The 27,691-nt window shown below is 41.7% G+C and overlaps 1 long non-coding RNA gene across 1 annotated transcript; it reads right to left on the bottom strand.

Moving 5' to 3' along the window:
• Positions 1 to 1,444: 1,444 nt before the first annotated feature.
• On the bottom strand, positions 1,445 to 15,070 carry LOC132654574 (uncharacterized). Its single transcript, XR_009592197.1, has 3 exons — positions 14,911 to 15,070; positions 7,367 to 7,455; positions 1,445 to 2,410 (listed from the first exon to the last, which is right to left on the bottom strand). It is a non-coding gene; the product is annotated as an uncharacterized LOC132654574 (long non-coding RNA).
• Positions 15,071 to 27,691: the final 12,621 nt, after the last annotated feature.

Below are 27,691 nucleotides of genomic sequence, written 5' to 3'. Positions count from 1 at the left end.
TGTTTGGCTATAGCTTGTCTATTCTCAATTTATCAAATAAATAGGAAGAAAAGGTGGGTAGAGGAGAACGAGCAACAATGTTTGGAGTGTATAGTGCTAAACCTTGGTGTATTTTTCACAATGAAAGAGCCTTCTTAATATAAAACTAAAATGAAAACAGTATCTGATGACTTACATTAATGTTTTGTGCTTTTTTTTTTTTAAGACTTTCAGTTTTCCCCACATGTGCTCATGGATTTGTATTGTTGTGGCAGAATTGTTAAAACTGAGACCATGAGCCCAGTACACTTTTCAGTATGCCTGATGCTCAGAACCACTGACCTCAGCACTTTTCCACTGTACATTATGAGAAGCTTTACGCAGCTTTGGGTTAGCAGGTTCTCGTCATTCATTTTATGAAAGGGTCCATCTGGAAGCGATCTGTAGAATGCGGTCAGATTCCCCCCGGAGGTTAAGTGTAAAGTGAGTGCATGAGGCAAAAGTTAAATGAAGTCAGATTTTTCTTTAAAGGTGTTGTAAACCCTGTAGCCCAGTGCGCAGGAATCTGATCTTTCACTCATATTCAGCCCAGTCAGGAATTCTGCTGGCACAGAGAGCACAGCTCTGCCTTTATTTATGAGCCACCAGGCATATGCAGACAGTGATGTAGGGCAAAATCGTTCTTGTCTTCATGCAAATTGCATCCCAGCTAAGGAGGCAGAAAATAATTACATGAACAGGTAGATAAAATTATATTGGAGGATTTTATATACTGTGAAGACAAATGAAGCAGTCAGCCAGAGCAACAGTGCCAAGAAAAGATGCCATGCAGTGTTCAGGAAAGGCCTGCCCATATCAGGCAGGAAGGGAGCAGAAATCATATTTTGGGGCAGAGCAGTGGGGGGGAAGGTCAGTGTTCAGGTACAGAGTGAGGGACAATACAGTGGGGGGAGGCAGACCCTGTGACCTCACAGGCCAGTGCACAAATCAGGTGTTGCTCTGCGTGAGCCAGCAAGCAGCTGCAGAGTGCAGACTAAGGGGCAGCAGGACAGAAGGATTCTTTGCTCATGAGAGACTAGTGAAGAAGGGCAAAAATAGTTTTGGGTGAGGAGGTGGAGGCAGTGCACTCTCCCCTAAAAGATGAGGGTAGCTTCTCCCTCACCCCTCACCGCGGTAGCCACAGTGGTAAGAGATGACCGAATTGTCCACTCACCACGTATTCTCCTTGCTTTCTGTTGCTCTGTTAAAAGACTGACCAAAACCAGCTTGGGCTAGGAGAAGGCTATTTGGCTTATACTTCCAGATCACAATTCATTTTTAAAATTTATTTATTTATTATTTTTATTTATTACAATTTATTCACTTTGTATCCCAGCTGTAGCCCCCTCCCTTGTCCCCTCCCAAGAGGGAAGCTGGGGCAGGAACAATGGCAGGAACCACCGGAGAAAGCTGTTTACTGGCTTGCTCTTGATGGGTGCTTACCTGTGGACAACTTTATGTTGTTGTTGCTTCAGACCTGTATAATAACTGGGTCCTGCCCAGCGTGGAACAGATGCCTTGGCTGACATTTGTGGTTTTTTAGCCTTTGTACTCTTCATGTTTACTTTTCTCTGTTCTAGCATTCCCACCACTCAGCTGTTGGTCCTTGGTCCAGCTCTCTTGGGGGAAGGGACTGTGGATGGTGTGCTTGGGTTGTATGATTTTTCTCCCATCCGCTTTTCTCAAGATTGTTTGTCGTGGGTATTAATTTCCTCTCACTATGCTGGTTCATCTATTTGGTTTCCAGTGATAACCTGAAGATGTTTAAACACTTCCACTACATTGTAATCCAACTGCCTTAAGGAAATTCACATCATCAACTCACTCATGATGCTAACCGCTATACTAACAGCAGTTCATTAGGTGTTACAGTAAATGAAAGTGGGTGCTGGGCTGTGTAATAATATTTATTATTACCTGAGATTACCCGGTGGTATTATCTAACCCACTCTCACAAATAATGAGACACAGACACCTGTTAGATTTTATAATTGCCTTATTTTATCTTGGGCCGGGCAGATATTTCATCTATACTGTCCCAATAACCTCACCACTCATCTCCCAGCCCCCATCCAATGCCATCTACCTTAACCTTCTTTATCTGGGCTACCTTCCATCCATAATCTTATGAATACTTGCTTTTATTCTTCATCTGGTCCTTTCCACACCATTCTTGGAGTCCTTACTCCTCTGCCATGTGGTTCCTTCTCCACCTAACCCATCGTGGCATTCTCCTTCCTCCTCTCTTCGAATGGTGAAATCATTCTTTTATTTTCTCCCAGGGGTTGGGGAATCTTCCTAGGCCACAGAGGAGGAGGATGCAGGCAGTCCTAGTGAGACTTGATAGGCTGGAGTCAGATGGTAGAGGAGGAGGGCTCCTTCTTTCTGGGGACTAGGGAATGGGAATAGAGAAGAAGAGGGAGAGAGGAGGACAGGGAAAAGATGAGGGAGGGGGCTACAATCAGGATGTAAATTGTAAAAAATAAATTTAAATTAAAAATAGATTATTTTCATCTAACACATTCTGATTATGGTTTCCCTCCCCATAATCCTTCTAGTTCCTCCTCACCTCACCCCCCACATTATTTCTGTCTCTCATCAGAAAACAAACAGGCATCTAAAGAATAATAATAAACTAAGATAAGATAAATGAAAAAAAAGCAAAGCAGAATATGACAAAGCAATGAAACAATAAAGAGTCAAAGAAAAACCACAAGAAACATACATAGACATACTTACATGTTTGCCCACACAGAAATCCCTCCCCCAAAACGAAAACCAAAAACCATAATATATACACAAAGGACCTTGTAACATTAAAAAATAATAAACAAATAAACAATAAATAGATAGATAAATAAATAATGTCCTGACTCAACATTATGGGACAAAGAGCCTCCAAAGATGCTACTGAGTTCCTTTGTGTTGATCATCTGTTGCTGGGCATGAGGCCTACAGTAAAGGGTGCTTTGTTTCCTGTAAGAATCCCTCGGAGAAAATAATTTTTCCTTTTCAAAAGGCTTTCAGATGGAGATAGTCTCTGGGTTAGGAATGGGGGTATGCATCCCCCTCTCCTCTCTGTTCTAGGCAGAACCTCATCTGGTGCAGACCCATGCAGGCCCTTTGCATGCTGCATCAGTCTCTGTGAGTTCATACGAGAATCAGCCCTGTTGTGTTCAGAAGGCGTTGATCCCTTGATGTCCTCCATTCCCTCTGGCTCTTACGCTTTCTCCCTTCTCTTCAGCTTCATTCCCTAAGCCCTAAAGGGAGAAATTTGATGGAGACATCCCTTTTAGTGCTGAGTGCTCCAAGGTCTCTCACTGATGGGATAATGTCTGGCTGTGGTTGTCTATTTGTTCCCATATGCTACAGGAGGGAGCTTGTGATGATGGCTGAGCTAGGCACTGAAATATGAATATCATTAGAATGTCCTTAGGTGTCATTTTATTGCCATGTTCCTTTATCAGAGTGGTTCTAAGCCTTCTTAATGCTGTGGCCCTTTAATACCGTTCCTCATGTTGTGGTGACCCCCAACCATAAAATTATTTTCATTACTACTTCATAACTGTAATTTGCTACTGTTATGAATCATAATATAAATATCTGATATGCAGGATATCTGATATGAGACCCCTATGAAAAGGTTGTTTGACTACCCCCAAAAGGGAATGCAACCCACGGGTTTAAAACCGTTGCTTGGCAGGACAGAAGTGTTTGGTTTTTCCCTAGGTCCCTGGCCTATGTAGCCTTAGATACTTGGCCACCCAAGGAGCACTGGGTTCCATCTCATGGGGAGAGCCTTAACTCTAATAAGTTATTGGTTAACTACTCTAACAAGTTTTGTGTCACAACTGCAGCAGTGGATCTTGCTGGCAGGTCACTCTTGTAGACCGAAGGGTCTGTGCTGGTGTTTTCTTTTCTCCTTTGGCAGCATGTGCAGTAACTTTCAGTACGATGAACACCATTCATCAGGAAGTCCTAGTTGTATTTCTCTGTTCAGTGAGTGGTGTAGGAGTTGTCTTCCGCAAAAGGGCCCTAGCGTTCGTCTGCGGAGAGCCACCAATAGCCTGGCTTGCGTAGGAGTTCCCACGGGCTCAATCAGGTGTAACAGAATTTTAGTACTGGATTCCTTTGGTGTCAAGAGAAGGCCAGTTGGGACTCTGTCTCCTCCATTCTTTGACATTTTCATTCAGATAACCTTTATATGTGCCTGTATTTTAAGAACTTCTACTCCATTGGCTTTTTATACAACCCCTCAAATGGCCCTGACTTTTAGTTGTCCCTTCCCATAGTCTATACCTCGTTCTCCTTTCCTTACCCTGCCTCTCTTTGATCCTCTCATTCCTGTCCCTCCTTCTGTCCCTCCATAACTATCTATTCTATTTTCTGAGATCCCCTACTCTCTACCTAACCTCTGTGGTTTTACAAATGGTAGCTTGTTTATAATAACTTAAGAACAAACATCTACATATAAGCACATCATATTTGTCTTTCTGCATCTGAGTTACCTCACTCAGGATGTTTTTTTTTTCTAGTTCTATCCATTTACCAGTGAATTTTGTTTTTTTAATAGCTAAGTAATACTGTAAAAATGTAGCACATTTTCTTTATCCACTCTTCTGTTGAGTTACATCTAGGTTGTTTCTGATTTCTGGACTATTATTAACAGAAAAACAATGAACATGTTTGGACAATGCTTTTGGTAGAATGAAGCAACCTTTGTGCATATTCCCAAAAGTGGTATGACTGGATCTTGGGGTAGGTTGATTTCCGTCTTGCTGAGGAACCACCGCACTGACTTCCATAGTGGCTGTACCAGTTTGCACTTTCATCAGCAATGGATGGGTGTTCGCGTTGCTCCACACCTTCTCCAGCTGAGCTGTCACTATTTTAATGATCTTAGTCATTCTGACAGGCCTAAGATGGAATTGCAAAGTTTTGATTTGCATTTTCCTGATGACTTATGGATGTTGACCTTCCTTTAAGTGCTTCTCATGTATTTGAGTTTCTTCTTTTGAGACTTCTCTACTTAGATCTGTACCCCATGTTTTTTTTTTTTTTCAATGCAGTTTATTCAGGAACATTGAACAATCCTCAGACCCCGGGGAAAGCCAGCCCACAGCTTAAATAGCCTCTGGGTAGCCAACCCCAGCGTGCCATGTGGGCAATGCAGATAGGTCCACATACATGGAAGCAAGCCAGATCCTCGGCCTTAGCCAAATGTGGAGTTGTTCGTGACAGAGAGCACTCACCATCGGGAAGGTGGAAGGCGGAAACCAGCTCCATCTTTAAGGCATAGCATTCCGCAGCTCTCTACAGTTCCCCCTTTTTGTTTTAGACGCATCAGGCAAGAGTAGAGGTCTGATCTCTGATATTAGAAATAAATTGGGACTTTGTACAGATGTTCATTTAGGTGTCATCCACCCAAAGAGCATCAGACCCGTCCAATACCTTTTTCTCAGAGGCGGGACCTGGGGCATCAACCCCCATGCAATCAGACATGCTCTTCTCTGGGTCCAGAGCGGCTGACCCTGAGTGCAGTGCTTAGCCTCGCATCCTGAGCGTATCATTTTAGCTTTTTATGGTATCCAACCATGCTTGGGGAGAATGTCCTGCTTCAATGGCTGTAAAGGCCTGAATGATCATGGCTGCATCACACTGTTGTGAGACTCTAATCTTGCATATATACCACAGGCAAACCAAGGAGACCAACACCAGAAGGCCTGCTAACACTCCCATGCCCGCCCATTCCTTCAGATGATTCATGGCTGCAGCAATCCATGTTGATAATCCTGTGGCTAGTCGTTATTTGTTTTCTTGATATCTAATTGAGTTCTTCATATATTTTGGATCTTAGTCCTCTATTAGATATGGAGTTGGTAATTTTCATCCATTCTGTAGGTTGCCCCTTTGGCCCAATGATGGTACCTTTTACCATACAGAAGCTTCTCAGCTTCATCAGTCTCCATTTATTAATTTTTGTTATTGGTGCCTGTGCTGTTGGTGTTCTGTTCAGAAAGTCTACTCCTGTGCCAATCAGCTCAAGACTATTCCCCACGTTCCCCTCTACCAGATTCAATGTAGTTAGTCTTATGTTGAGATCTTTGATCCATCTGGAGTTGAGTTGTATGCAGGATGATAATACATGTCTAACAAATTTATTTCTTGACTTACCATCATTTCCCTATCTGGGGTGAATTCATATTTCTTAACATCTCCCCAGGAAAAGTCACACAATAATATCCTTTGTTTATTTTTTAATTGGATCTCTCTCTCTCTTTTTTTTTTTTTTTTTTTTTTTTTTTTTTGCTGTTGTTGCTTGGTCATTTGACATACTCATCTATTTTGCATATTCTCTCCCTACCACAAATACTTTCTTCTGTGAGTTTTTTGGGTTTTTTGTTTTGTTTTTTGTTTTTTCACTTTACTGATTTTTTTTTTTTTTTTGGTCTTTCCTGGAACTTCTTTGGGTGATGTAGTCTCTCATCTAGCTTTGTCTGGTTTTTGTTTTTTGTTCTTGTCATTGAACTTATCGATGGCCAGTTCAGTGTCAGGAAGCTTTCCCACCACATGTTTTCTCAAATACATTTAAAGTCTTCAGTCTGGGTCTTATTATCTTTTTAATTTTTATTTATTATTTATTACAATTTATTTCCTTTGTATTTCAGCTGTGGCTCCCTCCCTGGTCTGCTCCCAACCCCCCCTTCCCTCCTTTTTCTCCCTCTATCCCCCTCCACTAGTCCATGGGAGGTCTTCCTCCCCTTCCCTTTGACTCTAACCTATCAGGTCTCATCAGGACTGGCTGCATCATCTTCCTCTGTGGCCTGGCAAGGCTGCTCCCCTACAGGGGCAGGTGATCAGAGAGCCAGCCACTGAATTCATGTCAGAGAAAGCCTCTGTTCTGCATACTAGGGACTCACTTGGACACCGAGTCTATGGGCTACATCTGAGCAAGGGTTTTAGGTCCTCTCCATGCCTGGTTGGGGTATCAGTCTCTGCAGAGGCCCCAGAGTCCAGGTTTTTTGCTTTTCTTTTTTTGTTTTGTTTGTTTGTTTGGCCCTGTTGGTCTCCTTTTGGAGCTCCTGTCATTCAGAAGGACAAACACAATAGACATGAAAGCAGGAAAAGACAGGGAACAGGACAGGAGTCTACCACAGAGGGCCTCTGAAAGACTCTACTGATCAAGGTATCAAAGCAGAGTCTGAGACTCATAGCCAAACTTTGGGCAGAGTGCATGGAATTTTATGTTTATTTTTTAATCTTTCTTAAATTGATGTTTATATACTGTGAGGTGGGGATCCATTTTTATTCATCTGCATGATGATATCCAATTTTGCCAAAATCATACCTTTAATCACTTGGGGTTTTTCTCCATTGTGTGTTTTCAGTATCTTCATTAAAATTCACTGATTGTAAATGCATGGACTTATTTCTGGTCTTGACAAGAATGTAGAGAAAGAAAAAAAATAAACATATTAGTTGTGTAAATGTAAATTAGTTGAGGCATTATGGAGAAAAACATGAAGCTTTCTCAAAAATTAAAAATAAAAATATTATATGAGTCAGCAATCCTACATTTTAGAATTTATTCAAAAGAGTTGAAAGTAATGTCAAAATTCCTGTGTTCTCATGTTACTGAAGCACAATTCCCAAGAGCCAACATATGATATCAGTACAAGTGTTGATCAGGAAATGAATGAATACACATAATTTGGTAATATGAAAAATGTAGTTTAAAAACTGAAATCATTAAAAAAATGAAATCCTGTCACTTATGACAATATCCTGAAGGATGTTATGCTAACTGTAAAAAGCCTAGTACAGAAATACAAAAACCTGCCATATCTCAGAAGTGGAATATTGGACTAGGTTCTCTAGAAGAATGGAATTGATAGAATGTGTGTGAATTATTATAAAAGAGAATTTACTAAAATACTACAGCTAGCTGACAGAGACTTGGCAGTTGCTTACTGGGGAATCTAAGAGCCCAGTAGTTACTCAGTCCACAAAGTTGAATGTCTCAGCTGTTCTAAAAGGCCTAAAGGATTCCTAGAAAGCTGCTGAACTTTAGTCTATGTTGGAAAACTGCAGAAGATAGAGTTTGATGCCAGCAAAGGACAGAAATGCTTGTAGCAAGAAGTCAAAGTGGACAGGTAAGCACACAGCTTCCTCCTCAGACCCCTTTTAACTGGGCCACCTGCCAATAGGGGCATCTGTAGGAGGGGCTCTTCCATAAATCAATCCTTCCTGGAAACACCCTCCCAGACACACCAACATGTGTATCTCTTAATTGATACCAGGTCTTGTCAAGTGGCAATCAAGATTAATGTAAGCGAAATCCTTTAAAGTCAAACTCACAGAAGCAGAAAATAGAATACGGATTGCTAAAAATAGAGCTGTGAGAGCAGGACCTGTGGAAACTTCATCTAAAAGGTTGAAAGTTTCCCTTAGGAAAGAGAAATACATTTTAAGATTTAACATACAGCTGAGTGACTACACTTAACAACAATTTGTATTTTTCAAAAGCTAAGAGAGTGAATATTAAATAGCACACCACATAGACAGGTAAATGAAGGACATAACTAATTAATTTGATTTAATTATTCCATGTTTTATACATACATCAAAAAATCACATTGTATTTCTGTCTTAGTGTATTGCTGCTGACCATAACTATGGCAGCTCTTATAAATGAAGGTGTTTAATTGGGGCTTAACGCGTCATAGGCTTAGCCCATCATCATCACCGTGGGAAGGATGGCAGCAGGCAGGCAGACATAGTGCTGGAGAAGGAGCTGAGAGTTCTACATCTCCATCTTTATGAAGAGGGAGAGCCGCTGGGCCTGGATTGGGGTCTTGAAATTTCAAAGCCCACCCCCAGTGACACACTTCTTCCAGCATGGCTGTATCTACCCCAATAGCGACGCGCCTCCTAATCCTTCTAAATACTGCCGTTCTCTAGTGACTAAGCATTCAAATCTATGGGTCTGAGGACTACCAACACATACTCCACAAATACATATAATTATCATTTATCATTGATAGTAGTAATTTTAAAAGTTAGTTGGTTTTGATAATACCAGGTGAAGATGGTATCTTCCAAGAAGAAAAGGACACCAAATGCTATCAGAATAGTTACAGAAACATTTGAAATAATACACTACCCTTGTGAAAACTATTGGTAACCTTGATAATGAGATATGGGGATCTGCACTTTGCTTCTAAGTGTTTTCCATTTGCATACAAACACATGTATATATGGAATATATGTGTATATGCATGGGAGCTTGGACATAGGAACAGAGCAAGCTCACAGAGAAGATGAGAATGGCAATTAATATGTACACAATACTAACCTTTGAGTGGGTAGATCAAGGGTGATAAGAACTTTTGTGTAATATTTTTAATTTCTCTACGAAACAAAATTATTTTAAAATAAAAAACTTAAATTCTTTTTTTAAAAAGTAAAATAAATGACTTTTAGGTTACCATAAATGTCAAGAAATACTACAGAAGAAAAAAAAATCAATGTGATCAATATTAGCTTCCAGGCTTTGGAATGTAAATACATTCAAATGACCCTAGCCAGAGGCCTGGAAATATCTGGAGGTTTCTTGAGGTCCTAATTGGAAAGGATGAGGTCTGTGCTAGTGAGACTTTGAGATGCTCTCATTAGCTAGGTGTCAGTTCTTTCTCGGAGGTATTCTTCAACACCAGGGCACCTTTTGTGCTTTCTTGGGTACCCAGAGCCTCTATGGATTTTTTCAGGTCTTCCTGTTTGGGCAAAGACAAAGGCCCAGAATAACTGCACTGACAGAGCAGCAAATCTACCAGCTTCTGCATCCACTGCTAAAATGACATCCTGCAACCCTAAGCCTTAACTTTAACTACACCACTTCAGTATGCAAATGCCTCCGTGCCCACTTAATGTACATACTAAATTCCTTACTTGTGGTAAAGAATCAACACATGAGTTTATTGTAGATAGTATAACATATTATAATATATAATCTATACAAAATAATATATTACATATGTATGTGCACATGTGCATGTGTGAAAATAAGTTATTAATTGCAATAAAGGATAGTATATATTTATGTATATAAATATATATTATGAATATATGATAAAATACCAGTCCTTTGACATCAATGAAAATGTTTTATGAATTAATAAATGGCTCAGTAAAAGGAACACATATAAAATCCACAGACAGAAATCAGTAGAATGCTGACAAGACAGCTCCTACCCTTCTGTTTTTAATAAAACCTGTTGTAAATGTCTAGAGAGATATCATTTTCATGGCCTTGAGAGAAGTAATTTAAAGCTTTATGTTGAGTAAAGTAAGTTCCATTGAGAAATTACATTGATAATAAAATAACCAATTGCAGTAAATACAAATATGGCATTCTTTACTGAATTAGGAAGTATAAAAGGTACACACTTTCCTGTCAAAAAGATCTACTTGTTCTGTGAGTGTGACAGTAGGTATGGACCCCAGAAGTACTCAGGAAACTGAGGCAGGTAGGTTGAAAGTTTGCAGTCAAGCTGGCTACAGAAGAAGACTCAGGCAGGAACAAAACCAAAAAAAAAAATCATAAAAATGTGATGTTTTTCTCAACTTAATATATAAGTCTATTGAATTCCTACTAAAATCCTTTCCACGTTTGGAGACAGGGAAGGGTTAAAGCTGAAAAATTCACTGCAAGTCTGATCTCACTACATCATGACAGTTTTCCTAACTCTGTTTTGTTGTGTTTTGAGTGTGTTAAATTGAATTGGTAGTCAGTTCTTGTTTTGTATTCATTTCTCTAGTACCAATATAACATTTCCTTCCCTTCATAAATTATACATAATGCTTCCCCAACAATAAACTAAGTTGTTATAAGTACTTACCTAGTTCTATCAGTTTTAGTTCGTGCTTATTCTTATGTTGGTACTTCTGCCTTGATCCCAGCATCTTTATAATACAGACTCTCTTTATTGCCTATGACTATGCATATATACAGTTTAAGAAATTACATGTATAATTTTGAGGCACGCAAACCACCACAGGCTACTGTTACTGCTCCTGGATACCCACCATAACTAAATGGTAAGGTCCTGTGTTCAAGACACCGCTCACCTTGGACGACAAGAGGAAACAAAACCTTTTGTGGTTTGCTCTTACAGACATTCATAAACCTAAGAAACAGTCATTATTCTACCTTCCTTCCTTACAGATAGGAGAGGACTAAAGCCCAATCATGATTTAATTGCTCTTTAAAACTCCTCTCCCTCTCTACCTCCAAATCTAACCCCCAGTCTCATCCCCAGCTCTATAGAATACTACCTGTTTGCAGCCTCCTCTTTCCTTCAGATCCCCATCCAAATGGGTGACATAGAACTGTCCCTTCCAACCTTCCTTCCCTCAATTCATCCCGTTATCCCAGCATCCAAAAACAGCAGGCGTTCCTCGAGAAGATGGCTGCTTAAATGCAACACAGGAGGAATCATTTGTGTCTGTATTTCAGAGGTTACAGAGATAAAAAGAAATAAATGCAGCTTCAGAATGAATCTTTGTTGGGTGGGGTGGCACGCACATGGGACTCAGCACTCAGAAAGCAGGGGAAAGCAGATCTCCAAGAGTGCCAGACACACTAAAGCTACACATCAAGACCCTGTCTCAAAAGGACAAAACAAACAAAAACACAGCATTTTGAGCCTTGTACATGTGTTTTGGCAAATTATTATGCTACAACTCCTTAACACTTGGATTTATTTGTTTCAGATTTTGTGTAGGGAAGAAATGTTGAAATAAATGTCTAAACTTCATTAAGACTTAGAATTGGTGTGGCCCTCAAGGCCAGGGAAACAGGCTAACTGCTGAACTTCACCTCTCCCTCCTCTCCTGCAAATCTAATCCCCGAGTGTCAGCCCTAGCTTAGTAGTGAAGCTTCTGCTGCAGACTCCCTTCCCCACCTGCAGCCATCTCCAGCGGCTCACAGAGCTCCCCCTCCAAACTTTGCCCCCCACACTCATTGCTTCATCCCAGTCCCTGTCTCCAGGAGGCATTCTCTGGTAACTGGAAAACCACTCTGGCGAGGGAAACAGGTAAGGAAACTGCAGATCTTCGCCTCTCTCTTCCCCAAATCAAAATTCCTGAGTCTCACTCCCATCTCCATTACAGGCCAGCTGCTGCATCTTCGCCTCCCTCCTTGGCCCCATCTCTAGCAGATTAGGCAGATACTCCTTTCTAACCTTCCTCCCAACTCATGACCATCCCCTGCCCCAAACACAGCGTGCATTTTCTAGAAACGTATCAGCCAGAGCTGCCCGAGAAGGAAATGGGCAAAGCAGGGAGGATAGCTTCAGATCTTCACTCTCCCTCCTACGGGCCACATCCACTTCCCCGTCTTGTCCCTACGACCCGTAGGGGCCTCGTCTACCAGCTCCCCACCTCATAGGGTACTGAGCAGGTCCTGGAGGAATACTTTGCTGTTCTCCTTCTTGTGGATCCCTTAGGCCCACACACACCTAGCCCATGCCCATTCTAAGTATCAGGTCTCAATCCCTAGAAACACAATTTACTCAGAAACCCCAGTGACCAACCTATCAGGATACCAGAAGAATGCCATACCAGGCAAGACACAGACACCGTATCCTCCTAAAAAAAAGCAAACTAAAAATAAATAAATAAATAAATAAAACAGCATCCTCAACAAATGTGTCTGGTCAAATTAGACAGCTATGTACAAAACTCAACTACAAATGGATCAAAGACCTCAACATAAGGCTAGACGTACTGAATCTGATAGAAGAGAAAGTGGGAAATATCCTTGAACTCATTGGCACAGTAAAAGTCTTTCTGAATAGAACACTTTTAGAACAGGCACTAGTAACAATCAATGGGAATCATGAAACTGAAAAGCTTCTGTACGTCAAAGGACACCATCATTTGGATAAAGCAACAACCTACAAAATAGGAAAAGATTTTTACCAACTTCACATCTGATAGATGTGTAATATCCAAAACATAAAAAACTCAATTAGATTTTTTAATTTTTTATATTAATTACAGTTTATTTACTTTGTTTCCCAGCTGTAGCCCCCTCCCTCATTCCCTCCCAATCCCACCCTCCCTCCTTCATCTCCTCCCTGCCCCTCTCCAAGTCGACCGATAGGGGAAGTTCTCCTCCACTTCCATCTGACCCTATCAGGTATCTTCAAGACTGGCTGCAATGTCCTCCTTTGTAGCCTAGCAAGGCTGCTCCTATCTCGGTGTGTGTGGGGGGGGTAGGAGGGAGGTCAAAGATCCAGCCACTGAAGAACTCAATTAGATATCACAGAAGCAAACAACCTAATTAAAAATGGGATACAGATCTACACAGAGAATTCTCAAAACGGCTGAGAAGCGCTTAAAGAAATGTTAAATATCCTTAGTCATCAGGCAAATGCAAGTCAAAACTACTTTGATATTTTATCTTATACCTGTCAGGATGGTGTAATTGTGTCAGATCAATAACACAGATGACAGAAAGATCAATAAAATGTGCTGGTGAGCATGTGGAGCAAGGAGAACACTCATCTATTGCTGATGGGAGTGCAAACTGGTACAGTCACTGTGGACATCTATGTGGTTGCTACAGAGCAAGGTGGAAATCAACCTACCCCAGGATCCAGATATACCGCTCTTGAGGAATGCCAAAGAGAAGCTTCTTCCTACCACAGAGACACTTGCTCAACTATGATCATTGCTACTCTATGTATAACATCCACAAATCAGAAACAACCTAGATGGCTCTCAACAAGAGAATGGATGAAGAAAATGTGGTACATTTTTACACTGAAGTATTAGTTGGCTGTTAAAAAATTAAATTCACAGGTAAATGGATGGAACTAGGGGAAAATCATGAGTGAGATAACCCAAACCCAGAAAAACAAATATGATATGTATTTGCTTATATGTAGATATTAGCTGTTAAGTTCATGATAACTAAGCTACAATCTATATATCCACAGAGGTTGGATATAGAGTTAGGGACTGAGGTGGGGGTAACATATACATCTCCTGAGGAAAGAGAAATAGAATAGTTATATATGGACATGCTGGTCTGGAAAGGCAGAATCAAGCGGCAGGGGGATGGAAAAAGGTGACAAGGCAGGGGACTTGGGGAGAGACAGCTAAATATAAGGGACATTGGAGCTGTAGATATAGAAACAATACAACAAAAGCTTCTTAAAATGCATATATATGGTGGCAATTTAAATGGAATTGCCAAATAATGGGTCAGACACAGCCCCATCTGGCCATCTCTTGTCACTGAAGGAAGTGCCAGGATTCCATTACATGTAATTGAGTTCTTGGCCAGTGGTGTCCCATGGGAACACCCGAATAACCCAGGCAGTTGTGCAAGACTATGCACTGCTCTTCACAAGGTGATGGTAAGGTCCCGCTGGTGAGGACGTCACGCAGACAAGTTGTTGGGCAGAGAAGTCAAGCTAGTATCTAAATAGAGCCTTCACCCTTATGTGCTTCCATCCTTGGTAGAGTAAGGAACTTTATAAACTACCAAAGTAAAACATAAACCCAACACAGCCACCCAAGTAAGGTACTATATAAACTACCAAAGCAAAAACAGAAACCCAACACAGCCACCAACCCAATGACCTATAATGTCCTACCTGCAAGATAGGAGAGTGTAGCGTTGGCATAAAGCTTGTAGAGTAACCAATCAATATCTGATTTGACTTAAGATCCACTGCCTGATATTGAACCCACGCCTAACATTGCTTTGGTGACCAAGAACACGAGACTAGATAGCCCAGGACCTAGAATAAAGCCACTGCTGTTCTAAAATAAATTAATATAGCAATAAAATTACTATTAATGACATTTTTCTGTACTCACAGAACAGTGAGTGCTTTGCTCAGCCATCATCAGGAACGCTTCCTCCTCCTGCAGCAGATGGGAGAAAATATAGAGATCCAAAGCAGATGTTATGCAGAGAATGAGACATTAGAACATTCTGCCCTAAATGCGATGTGTCCATCAAACCCCTCCCCTCAGATCTCTGGGAGCCCTGCAGAAGAGAGAACAGAAAGATAGTAAGAGCCAGAGGGTAGGACACCAAGAAAACAAGGCCCTATAAGTCAATAGGACCAAGGCACATACAGACATGTAGAGACTGAGGGAGCATGCACAAGACCTGCATTAGATGGGTGAAAGGAGCAGTGGACACATACTTTCATCCCTAACTCAAAAGCCATCCCCAATGGATAATGAAAATCTTCTTTTTTCCAAGGGAGTCACAGTAAGGAAACTAACGCCGTCAGTAGATGACAATAGAAAATGAACCCAGTGGTAGGTTCCCTGTCTCATAATGCTGTGTTGGGGCTTCTCCTTATAGAAATACTCCATCTTATTTTTCATTTTACACACACACACACACACGGACACACACAGATAGATACACACACACATGCATTCTGTCTTTTTACTTTTCCCTACATGTCCTTTGTTCCTTTATGTATTTATCATGGCCTCCAGTTTAGTATTGGGAGGTGGGGGGAGTCTTCAGTGTGCAAACACATGGACCTGTGCATTTCTATTTGTTTCTTGTACCTTTTCTTGGGCTCTTTTCCTTCTGTTTATTTGTTTTGTCCAATTCTGATGTGTTAGTTTCTGTTTTATTTTATCATTTATATTATTATATATATTATTTGCGGTATTACATTATATTCCCTTAGCATTCTGTTTATTTTCTAATGAGAAATGGAAAGTTGATATGTCTGGATGGGAGGGAAGTTTGGGAGGAACTTGGTGGAGCAGAGAGATGGAAAACCATTATCAGGATATATTGTTTTCGATAAAAGGGAAAAGCCTTCATTGGGAGTCACAGTATAAGCACCCTGCCTCAATCGGGTGCCTTCCCACTTAAACCTGCCCCATGGATGCTGAGCTGGGTGGTCTGCTTTGCATGTGAGGATATTCAGCACCATCCTGGCTGCAAAGCAGCAGTGGCTGGTCCTACCAAAGCAAAGCTGGTGTTGGAGCTTCATCTTTACTGCCTTCAGTGAATCATACAGCTAGATTACCCCAAGGCCAATTTACCTAGGAAGAATGAGTATAAAAAGAATCAGCTCCTTCCGGAAGAGAGAACATAGAAGTAATGGAAATCAGGAGTGACTCTTAGAGTGACTGGCAGCCCACAGCAGTACTGACCCAAAAGACATGGTACAGAAAGCCCATGCCAGGAAGTGGGGGGGGGGATTGAAATGTCAACCTGTACTGAGGTTGTTGTTTTTAAGATTTATTTATTTTTGTGTGCGTTGGGGTCTTGCCTGCATGTATATGTCTATGTGACAGTGGCATATTCCCTAGAACTGGAGTTACAGACAGTTGTGGGCTGCCGTGTGGGTGTTGGGAATAGAACCTGGGTCCTCTGGAAGAGCAGCCGGTGCTCTGAACCTCTGAGCCATCTCTCCAGCCCCAAATACTTTTTTGTTTGTTTAGTTTAGTTTTGTTTTGTTTTGTTTTGTTTTGTTTTGTTTTGTTTTGAGACAGGATTTCTTTGTGTAAAATGTGTAGGCCAGCCCTGGCTGTCCTAGACTCACTTTGTAATCCAGGCTGGCCTCGAACCCACAGAGATCTGCCTGCCTCTGCCTCCTGTGTGCTGGGATTAAAGGCATACACCACCACATCTGGCTGTACTGGTTTTAAAATGATCAACTTATATGTCCAAAGTGAACAAATTCTGGTAGTTTTTCACCGGCATCCTTTCAGAAGCAAGAATCACCTGGGAGACGAGCCTCTGGGCATGCCTGTAGCGGGATGCCTTCATTAACCAATGAGGGAAGACTCAGCTTGACTGTTGGTAGTGCCTCAGCAGAGGATCTGAACTATGTAAGATGGAGAGAGCAAGCTGAGTCCTAGCAAGCCTCCACTGCTCTCTTGTTCTTCACTGTAGATGGGACAGAATCCACTGATTTAACCTCCCGCCACCTTGACTTCCCTGCCGTGATGTACTGCACTCTCGGTCTGTGAAGCAAAATAGACCTTTTCTCCCTTGAGTTGCTCTTCTCAAATTCGCCGTATCAAAGCAATAGTAAAAATAAACTAAAACAGCCTTAGTCACCCAAAGGAAGAAATACTGAATTTTTTTACTTTTTCTGAACGTGGGAGCTCTTGACACAAAAGACCCTCCCCGCTCCGATTGTGAAAACTTGCTTGCATTTTAAACTATCTTCAGTCCAGGCCCTAGTTTCTGGTTCTGGTGTGCACTTCATTTTCCCGGTCCTTTTTTCACTTGAACTTTTGATTCCCCATGTGTGCTTTGGCTTGGATCGGCTTCACTCCTCAACTTTGGACCACGCAAAGGAGAACCCCTGCACTGGCTGAACCCGTCCACCTTCTACACTGACCAATCCCAACACGATCAGCCCAACCTGCATAGCTCAGTGAGTAGCTCTGGCATTCCATTACCCCAAAGAACAGCGAGGCTGGCAGTGTGGCAACACTAAAACGTGATTTTTTTTTTTTTTTTTTTTGATCCACTAAGAGTGAAAGAAATGGCATAAACTTTATGGACAGGGAAATAAACATGTCGAGGGAAGTGACAGAAAGATTCTTTCAATTCAGTTTCTTAAAATTATCATTATTGTATCAGCTTTGTTCTAAAGTCTACTCTGGAATAATTCAAAATGTATTTTTTTGCAACTATTTTCACTCAAAGTTGGAGTCAATCGCTATCTTTAATTATACTGACAGATTTGCATACGCTTGTTTTGCATTGCATAGAGACTAGTCAAGAGCAATTTAGATTCCTTTGAGTACAGAAGAAAAAGAATGCAAATGACCCTCTTCAACTTATTTTGAAAAATTGGAGGAGAAATAACAGGTTCTTCAGTGGGAAAAGTCATTTCGCTATTTTGATCCAAGATGAAAACTTTTATTCTCCTTAGCTTTATGGGAAGTGTATTTTTCACCAGATTGTCAAAACTATGAAAGTATCTCTTTGGGATTTACAGCAATATGCTCTGGGCCAAACAACTGCCATCTTTGTAAGATGAGCTGGGTCTACTTGCAAAGCATCACCACAGCTGGACCTGATGACTGGCATTCCCTGCTAGAAGGAGGGGTGGATAGGGATAGGATCTTTTAGAAGATCCTCACCAGAGTATCCGGCCACCCTTCCTAACCTTGCGTGTGCAGGAATTCTGACTTAGCTGCATTTTTGAGTCTTGAGATGGGAAGACTATGGGGCTACTCAGCCATTGGGCTATGACCTCTGCTAGATGCAGATTTTTGCAGTGTGGCTGCTTTGGGGTCACTCATGCTACTGCCCATGCCTTTTGCCTATGCTCTGTGAGTAAGCCTATAAACTCAAACTCCTCAGGTGAGCTTTGGTAGAACTGAACATTGGCTTCATTGAGACCTTAAAAAAATGGTAGGTGTGACTTAGTTTCTCTGACTAGGAAAAGATTAGTCAGAACAAGGTTTTTACAACCTGTAGGACAGTTTTAAAAGACCAAAAGTCCTCAGAGTATAAAGTTTTAAGGGTAAGGCTTTCTTTAGAAAAAGAGTAGAAATAGGACATGATCTGTGCTATCCTAGCTTTTGGTATTTTCTTTCCTTCTTACACTCTGGGAAACTACAAGATGTGACCTGAATAAGAACAAATCTCCTCCCCTATTGGTGGACTGGGTGCGGGGTGTAGGTGGAGAAGGGGGAGGGAGGTAGGGATTGGGAGGGAATGAGAGAGGAGGCTACAGTTGGGATATAAAGTAAATAAACTGTAATTAATAAAAATAAAAATATTATTAAAAAATTGTCACCTGTCATCTGTGAAAAGTTCACTTTAACCCAGAGCTTATGTGGTTAAATAAGCAAATACTGTTTAGGTGTCACTCATGGAAATTATGTGTCCCCATTGCTCACTGATATAATCTGCTTTCTCTTCCATTTTGAGATTTTTCTAATCTTACCAAGTTTCTTCCTGAACAGCTTTCAGAAGAAACCAGCTTGAATTAACTCCAGCAGAAGGTGTTTAGAGTAACAGTGCAGTTTCCAAAGATCAGTTTCATTATGAAACAGGCTGGCTGTAGATTAATTGAGGTGGATGAGAATTATTACAAATGTCAGAGAAATGGGAGTCTAAAATCTTGCCAATTTTATTCACAGGAAACAAGGCCACCAGGAACACAAAGCAGTAAAAGCTTTCCCATAAACTTGGGAAACTAAGACATGCTCTTCATCATATTCTGATGACAAGGTTGAGCCTCTAGAGAAAACAGTACAAACAAGGGCCTATGTCTGCTTAAAGTGTCGCTGTGTCTTCAAAGGAAGTCAGGGGGTACTCCCTGGCCAATTCCGAACCTTCCACCTCGGGCGCATATTGCATAGGAACAGCTGGCTTGTGCTACCCAGGAAAAGACTTCTGAGCCTAAATTTTGCCCGGGGAAAGAGAACATTTTTGCGTTTTGCTTGCTTCTTTGGTAGATTATTTTGAAATAGAGCCCTGGATAGCCTAGAGCTCACTGTGTACCCAAAGCTAACCTGGAAATCCTGGAAACCGTGCTCTGTACTTTTGCTTCCACCTCCTGAAGGGTAGGATTCCAGGCATGTTACCAAACCTTCAAGGTGAAAATTTAATTTCATATAAACATTTATGTGTGTAAAAGCCCTGTCCCTTAACAAATGTTTGAAATTGTTTTGTTTCTGACTTTAGCGAAGTTAGAGCTTCCTCATAGATGAGATGAGAAAGCTTCCAGCGTTAGATGTAAGCCTATGTTTACATAGCCATAAGTACTTAAATAATCATCTTGAGTTAAATCAGTTTCCTCAGATCTACAACTGGTTAAATTACAGAGAAGCTGGTTCTCTCCTGACATCTAGTGTTTCTCATGTATTCCTACAAGAGATCTGTCAAACTACTATCACAATGAAAATTACATATGAAATAAACACTGTATTCACTTATATAAAATAATTTCAACAAGACAAATTCAAGTCCAAGTAACAACACAGTCACACAGATGCTGCTTTTAAGGAGCAGAAGACATTCCGCTTTTTCTTTCTTGCTTGCTTTCTCTCTTTATCTCTTCTACTTTCTTCTTTCTTAATTCAATACCCTTCATAATGTAATGCTTTAAGCTTATCTTTGAGAATTTCACATATGTATAAAACATATTTTGATCATATTTATCTCCCACTCTCTGCCTTCAACTCTTCCCAAATAACCACCTCGTATCTCCCTCTCTCCTAGTTAGGCCTACTACTGTTGTGATAAAACACCATAACCAAAGCAACTTGGCTTAGCCTTACACATAACAGTTCATTAGTTTGCCATCTCACCAGCAGTGAACAAGGCTTTCCCTTTCCCTAAATCCTCACCAGCATTTGTTGTCATTTGTGTTTGACTGGGGTAAACAGAAATCACAAAGTGGTTTTTATTTATACTTCCCTCCTGGCTAGGGATATTTGAACACTTTAAAAACTATTATTTACCATCCTGGAACACAGGGGAGAGCCAGAGAGGCTGGCCATGGTATAGGTGGTAGCACACTCCTGGCCCCCTCTAATAGATAAGTGGCTAGAGCCAAGGTGCAAGGGGATGAGAGTGGCAAGTCATCAGAACACAGATCTCTCAGCTAGCTGTCCTTGAGTGTGATTCACACAAGCTGCCATGAGCCAGCGTCTCTGTCCTAGGAGAAGAATAACAAGGAAGAGAAGCATCTCCCTCCTCAGACCAAAAGTAGTAGAAACCACCTCTTTCGGGATTCCTGAAATACACAGTCACTGAACGGGGAGAGTGGCAGTATCAACCAGCTGAACAGGGTCAGTAGGCCTGACAGCAGCTTAAACCAGATCATCACCAGATTCTGGCTCAGTATACCCCAGCAATTGCCTGAGCTGTCTACACTCTGCCTGGTCCCTTACTTCACATGACTCAGACCATGAAGGAGGCCTTCTTTCGCAGCCCACAGCACTGAGGCTGGCCTCTGACATGCCAGGGCAGTTTACCTTCTGTGAAAGGACAGCCTGTGTAGATCTGATAGTTTAAGTTAGGTAGGGTTTCTGTTGAAGTCACACACAGGTGGTGGACTGCATGTCAGCTTTCAGTCTATATTTGAAGTAACAGGTGCACAGGCAGTGGCTTTGCTGCAATATTGCAATTTCAAAGGGGCTTCAGAGCAATTCTTTATAGAATTCTTTTGAGGAGGGTATCAAATCCATGTCAGGACATTGTATGAGAAGTCTCATCAGTGTTGTACCACAGTGTCCAATTCAGACCAATATCCAAATCTGCTAACTAGCCATTCTACTTTATATAAAGGAACATTTTAAAATACAGGATATCCGATTTTTTAAAAATTCAATATACTAATGAAAGTAAATAAAACATTTCCCAGTCACTTTTATTTCTTCTTTTGAGAAATCTATTTAGTTTCAAGCTCTGTAGGTTATTTTTAGGCAGATGTTTTGATTATTTCTATATTCTAGACACCCATCCTGTCAGCTATAAAGCTGATAAAGGTTGTTTCCCTTTATCGATTTTCTCAGAAGTTGCCTTTTCCATCAACAGTTTTCTTTTGCAGTATGTTTTTATTTTTTAATTTAATTTAATTTTTTAAATTTAATATTTGATTATTGCTCCTGTTTCCTGCATGATCCTACCCATGCTTATATCCTGTTTTTCCCCCTACTTCTCCTTCTAAAGTTTCAGGTTTAGCATCGAAGTCTTTGATCTACTCAAAAAAAATGTTTGTGTGTGTGCCAAGTGGGACATAAGGATCAAGTTTCATTCTTCTACAAACATATATTCTACTTTCCAGGACCATTTGTTGAAGATGCTCCATTCTCCACCATGTATTTCTGGCCTCTGTCAAAAATCACCTAGCCATAGGTCTGTAGACTTCTATTTGAGTCCTCAATTCTATTCATGCTGTGTGTGTTCACATGTGTGTGTGGTGTGTGTGTGCGCCAGTATCACCATGTTTTTACTACACTCTGTAAAATACAATACTCTGTGTTTTAAATTTTCAGTTTGGTAGGAAATGGCCTTAATTCTTCTCCTATGAGAAATTCTCCAGTTGTATATTGCATAATGCAATTCTGGAGAGTAAACGCAAGAAAACCCTACATGTGTGTGGAGCACAGTTCTGGTTTGCAGTCTTGTTGCTGTGAAAAATACCATGACCAAACTCCAGGCTTCCGTCATGCTCTGTAACTTTTTCAATCCTGAAACTTTCATGCCTTCAAATACAGTGCCATGTGGGCACTCCTTAAACATTTTCAGCCTCAGCTGCCAGCTAGAGATGAAGCCTTGGATCTGATGGACGAAGCTTTTGGGTGCTAACCCTGAGGAAATATTTTCCTATGCAGATTTTACCTCAGGGATGCTGATATGTCCTTAATCCCAGATGAGTTTTTGACCCAGCCAGACCAGCATCCCATAATGTCCTGATAGAGCACAAAAACTTTCACTTCAGTGGCACTCAGTCTGTTAATCACAGATGATTCCCTGAACCCAGTGTAACCAACCAGCATAAAACATTGGACAAAATATCCCAAGAATGGCTCCTATTCCAGTCTCAAGTCCTTGCTCCTTCTGAATCACCACAAGCCAGACCTCAATAATCCACATTTTCCTCAGCATTATTGGTCAAACTCCCAAAGCAACAATTCATAAATTGTATTTCTAGATTAAAGCTCCAAAATCCTCCACAACCTTCCAACAAAACAGTGCAAAGGCTTGGTGAATATGGCCAAGTTCACCATAGCTGCATTCCTATTTCCCTGGTGCCAATTTCTGTTTTAATTTCATCTCTATTGCTGTAACAAACACCATAATCCAAAGCAACTTGAGAGAAGGGTTAACTTAATCTTTTACTTCCAGGACACAGACTATCACTAAGGGAATTCAAGACAGGAATCTGAAGCACAAAACTTGGAGCAACACTGCTAACTTCCTCATGCACTGGCTCATGGTTCACTAGCTTTCTTATCCAACCCAGGGCCACCTGCCTAAGGTTGTTATTGCCCGTAGTAGGCTATACATTCCTACATCTATTAATAATCAAGAATTCCCCACAGACATGCCCACAGGAAAGTCTGATCTAGATTACTATGCAATTGGAGTTCTCTTTTAAAACGACTCTAGGCTGTATTAGGTTAAAAAGTAAAGAAACTAACGTGGGCAGCGATTTACAAGAGACCTACTCTGTGCTAGGCTCCAGGCTTCTCTACTTCCAAATGAGTAATCTCTGTGTTTTTGGAAGTCACATAATTATCCTAAGCCCAGAACCCCTGGCTTAGTGACAAAGGTTAGGAGATTTCCCTACTTTGGACTACAGAATGGGGATACTCAACATCCCCCACAAACCATTTTGGGCCAGGCCTCAAGTTCAATGTATGAGGAAATATCCAGATGACTAGAAATAAGTAGACATAGTCCCTCATAGTACCTCATCAGTGCATTTATTTTTTTAAGCTATTGTCATATTTATTAGGCAGACCCTTTCCACTTTTCTCTATTTGGCCCCAAAATGTCCAGTTCTGGTGTTTTTATTTTGTTTGAAGTGTGTTCTCTCTCTCCACGACTGTGCAGTACACCTGCTCTGTATGACCTGGGCACAGCCCCCTCTAGGATTCTGACTTGTTAAAGAGCCCAGGGATGTTGTCTCTCACTAGTTCCTTAAATCTAAGCCCGTGGCTCAACCCTTGTTCCTTCTCAGTTTCATCCTGTTGTTTTTGTGAGATCCTCTGTCCTGCAGCAGCTGGTCCTGTCTGTGTGGGGATCCTTGGGATGAGGAAGGCTAGGACCACTCAGGGCAGGACCACAGACAGGGCCCGAAGCTTTAGTGGGGCTGTTCTGCTCTCTCCATACTGAGGCCAGAACTCCTTAAAATGGCCAAGAAGAGTGATAAGCATCTGCAGTGTGGAATCCTGGATGGAGTCTTTTAGTCATATATTAGGTCTGCTTCATATCTTCTCATGGTTCCAAGTCCTCTCCTGGCCATCTCTGCTCTCCTCATCACTGACTGCATTTATATAATTCTATATAGGTACCAGGAACGACAGTGCAAGGAGAAATAGAGATTGCATTCTCAAAACAGCCTTCATAGATTGACACATCAGCCGAGCACTAAGAGAAATTTCCTTATTGTATGTATATGGCCCAGGCTCCCAGTCTTCCTTTGTACTTTGTTGTGGCTGCTTTCAATCATTCATACATATTCCCTCACTTTTCACTCCTACCTGTGCTCCCCTCCTCACAGCAGTGAGTACATAGTCCTGCCTCTCCTCATGTTCCATGGTGTGTTTTGTGTAAGCCACCAGCGGTAGAGCCCCATATTTCAGAGTGATGACTCAGCAGCAGCAGCAGCAGCAGCAGCAGCAGGCTCTTCCTCCAGTGCCCTGCCTCTTGCTCCCCTGATGGAAGATAAAAGGGCCTGCTCTTGACACATACGGTCAAGCCCTTGCCAATCCTTCCTGTGTTGCAATAAGAAAGGCAAAAGAGGGTACCTTTCAAAGAAATTTTATTCTTTTTTTTTTTTCAATGCAGTTTATTCAGAAAACTTGAACAATCCTCGGACCCTGAGGAAAGCCAGCCCACAGCTTAAATAGCCTCTGGGTAGCCAACCCAGGCGTGCCACGTGGGCAATGCAGATAGGTCCACATACATGGAAGCAAGCCAGATCCTCAGCCTTAGCCAAATGTGGAATTGTTCGTGACAGAGAGCACTCACCATCTGGAAGGTAGAAGGCGGAAACCAGATCCATCTTTAAGGCATAGCATTCCGCAGCTCTCTACAGTTCCCCCTTTTTGTTTTAGACACATCAGGCAAGAGTAGAGGTCTGATCTCTGATATTAGAAATAAATTGGGACTTTGTACCGATGTTCGTTTAGATGTCATCCACCCAAAGAGCATCAGACCCATCAGATACCTTTTTCTCAGAGGCGGGACCTGGGGCATCAACCCACATGCAACCAGACATGCTCTTCTCTGGGTACAAAGCGGCTGACACTGAGTGCAGTGCTTAGCCTCGCATCCTGAGCGTAACATTTTAGCTTTTTATGGTATCCAACCATGCTTGGGGAGAATGTCCTGCTTCAATGGCTGTAAAGGCCTGAATGATCATGGCTGCATCACACTGTTGTGAGACTCTAATCTTGCATATATACCACAGGCAAACCAAGAAGACCAACACCAGAAGGCCTGCTAACGCTCCCATGCCCGCCCATTCCTTCAGATGATTCATGGCTGCAGCAATCCATGATGATAATCCTGTGGCTAGTCCTGCATCCACTCTGGTAGAATTTACTGTGACAATGGCCACTCTCAGCTGCTCCATCGTAGTATCGAATTCTCCAGTCCAATTACCTAAAATATAGCTCGACAATTGTTTAGACAGATTTGCAGCACAGGAAAAATTCTCATGTTATATGCTAGTGACTCAAAGTCCAGCATATTTTCATTGACAGCCAATTTGAGCGATTTGCCATAGGGTATCAATTTGCTCCTGCACGAGGTCAATCCTCTGATTGAACACCATCAAGCTTCCTTTTAGTTGAGCATTAATTCCTTTATGTACAACTAAGGCATGAGCTACATTGGCTAAATGATTGTTCAGGGTCTGAGCAGTCTGCCCAGTATGACTCATGGCTAATGCCCCGGTGGTAGCTCCAACAGCCGCCAATGAGATGGTAGTAACAATGGTGGCTGTAGTTCCAAGATCCCTTTTCTGTCTGAAGAGAGTCATAGCGTGAGGGGCATCAACGGGCACAGGCACGCAGTGAGGCATGCGAGTAACCAGGGCATACCTAAATTCACTAGCATTCCAGCATTGGGCAAAAAAGCAAGTATCATCACCACAATTACTTGGCTCTATCTGGCTAATAATGAATAAAAATGGGGGATATAGACAAACAGGTGTGGGCTTATAGGAAATATTATGAGAAGCCTTAACCCCCTCGTTGGAACATCCTGCATCAGTTCTAGAACTAGCAGTGGTGGTGTCCGAGGTCTGAGTAGGTTCAGGAGACCATTGCCCCCAGGAGCGAGACGTGCTCCATGCCAATTGACTAACTCCATGTTTTCCTCCACTTTTGAAAGTCATTTAAGGTTCTTAAATTATTTTTTTCCCTTTTTTTAAAATTTTTCATCAATTACACTTTATTCATTCTGCATCCCCCCATAAGCCCCTCCCTCCTCCCCTCCCAATCCCACCCTCCCTCCTCCCTCTGCTTGCATGCCACTCCCCAAGTCCACTAATAGGGGAGGTTTTCCTTTCCTTTCTGATCTTAGTCTGTCAGTTCACATCAAAAGTGGCTGCATTGTCCTCTACTATGGCGTGGTAAGGCTGCTCCCCTCCACAGAGGGAGGTGATCAAAGAGCAGGCCAATCAGATTATGTCAGAGGCAGTCCCTCTTCACATTACTATGTAACCCAATTGGACTCTGAACTGCCCTGGGCTACATCTGTGCAGGGGTTCTGGGTTATCTCCATGAATAGTCCTTGGTTGGAGTATGAGTCTCTGGGAAGTTCCCTGTGTTCAAATTTTCCTGTTCTGTTGCTCTCCTTGTGGAGACCCTGTCCTCTCCAGCTCTTACTATTTTCCAGTTCTTACCTAAAATTCCATTCACTCTGCCCAACAGTTGCCCATCAGGCTCAGCATCTGCTTTGATAGTCTGAAGGGCAGAGGCTTTCAGAGGCCCTCTGTGGTAGGTTCCTAGGTTGTTTCCTGTTTACTTCTTCTTCTGATGTCCATCCTCTTTGCCTTTCCGGATGGGGATTGGACATTTTAGTTAGGGTCCTCTCTCTTGCTTAGTTTCTTTAGATGCACAGGTTTTAGTGGGTTTGTCCTATGTTGTATGTCTATATGAGTGAGTATATACCATGTGTGTCTTTTTGCTTCTGGGACAACTCACTCAGGATGATCCTTTCCAGATCCCATCATTTACCTGCGAATTTCATGATTTCCTTATTTTTCATTGCTGAGTAATATTCCATTGTGTAGATGTACCACAATTTCTGCATCCATTCTTCAGTTGAGGGGCATCTGGGTTGTTTCCAGCTTCTGGCTATTACAAATAAAGCTGCTACAAACATGGTTGAGCAAATGTCCTTTTTGTGTACTTGAGCCTCTTTTGGATATATGCCCAGTAGTGGTATGGCTGAATCTTGAGGAAGCGCTATTCCTAGTTGTCTGAGAAAGCGCCAGATTGATTTCCAGAGTGGTTGTACAAGTTTACATTCCCACCAGCAGTGGAGAAGGGTTCCCCTTTCTCCACAACCTCTCCAGCATGTGTTGTCACTTGAGTTTTTGATCTTGGCCATTCTCATGGGTGTAAGGTGAAATCTCAGGGTTGTTTTGATTTGCATTTCCCTAATGGCTAGTGAGGTTGAGCATTTCTTTAAGTGCTTCTCTGCCATTCGGTATTCCTCTACAGAGAATTCTCTGTTTAGCTCTGTTCCCCATTTTTTAAGTGGATTACTTGGTTTGCTGCTTTTCAGCTTCTTTAGTTCTTTATATATACTGGATATGAGTCCTCTGTCAGATAAAGGGTTGGTGAAGATTCTTTCCCAATCTGTAGGAGGTCGCTTTGTTTTGATGACGGTGTCCTTTGCTTTGCAGAAGCTTTTCAGTTTCATGAGGTCCCATTTATTGACTGTTGCTCTTAGAGC

Source organism: Meriones unguiculatus, chromosome 6 (genome assembly GCF_030254825.1).
Source record: "Meriones unguiculatus strain TT.TT164.6M chromosome 6, Bangor_MerUng_6.1, whole genome shotgun sequence".
NCBI lineage: Eukaryota > Metazoa > Chordata > Mammalia > Rodentia > Muridae > Meriones > Meriones unguiculatus.
The sequence above is the reverse complement of the archived record's forward strand: the minus strand, read 5'-3'. Positions and strand labels throughout refer to the sequence as shown.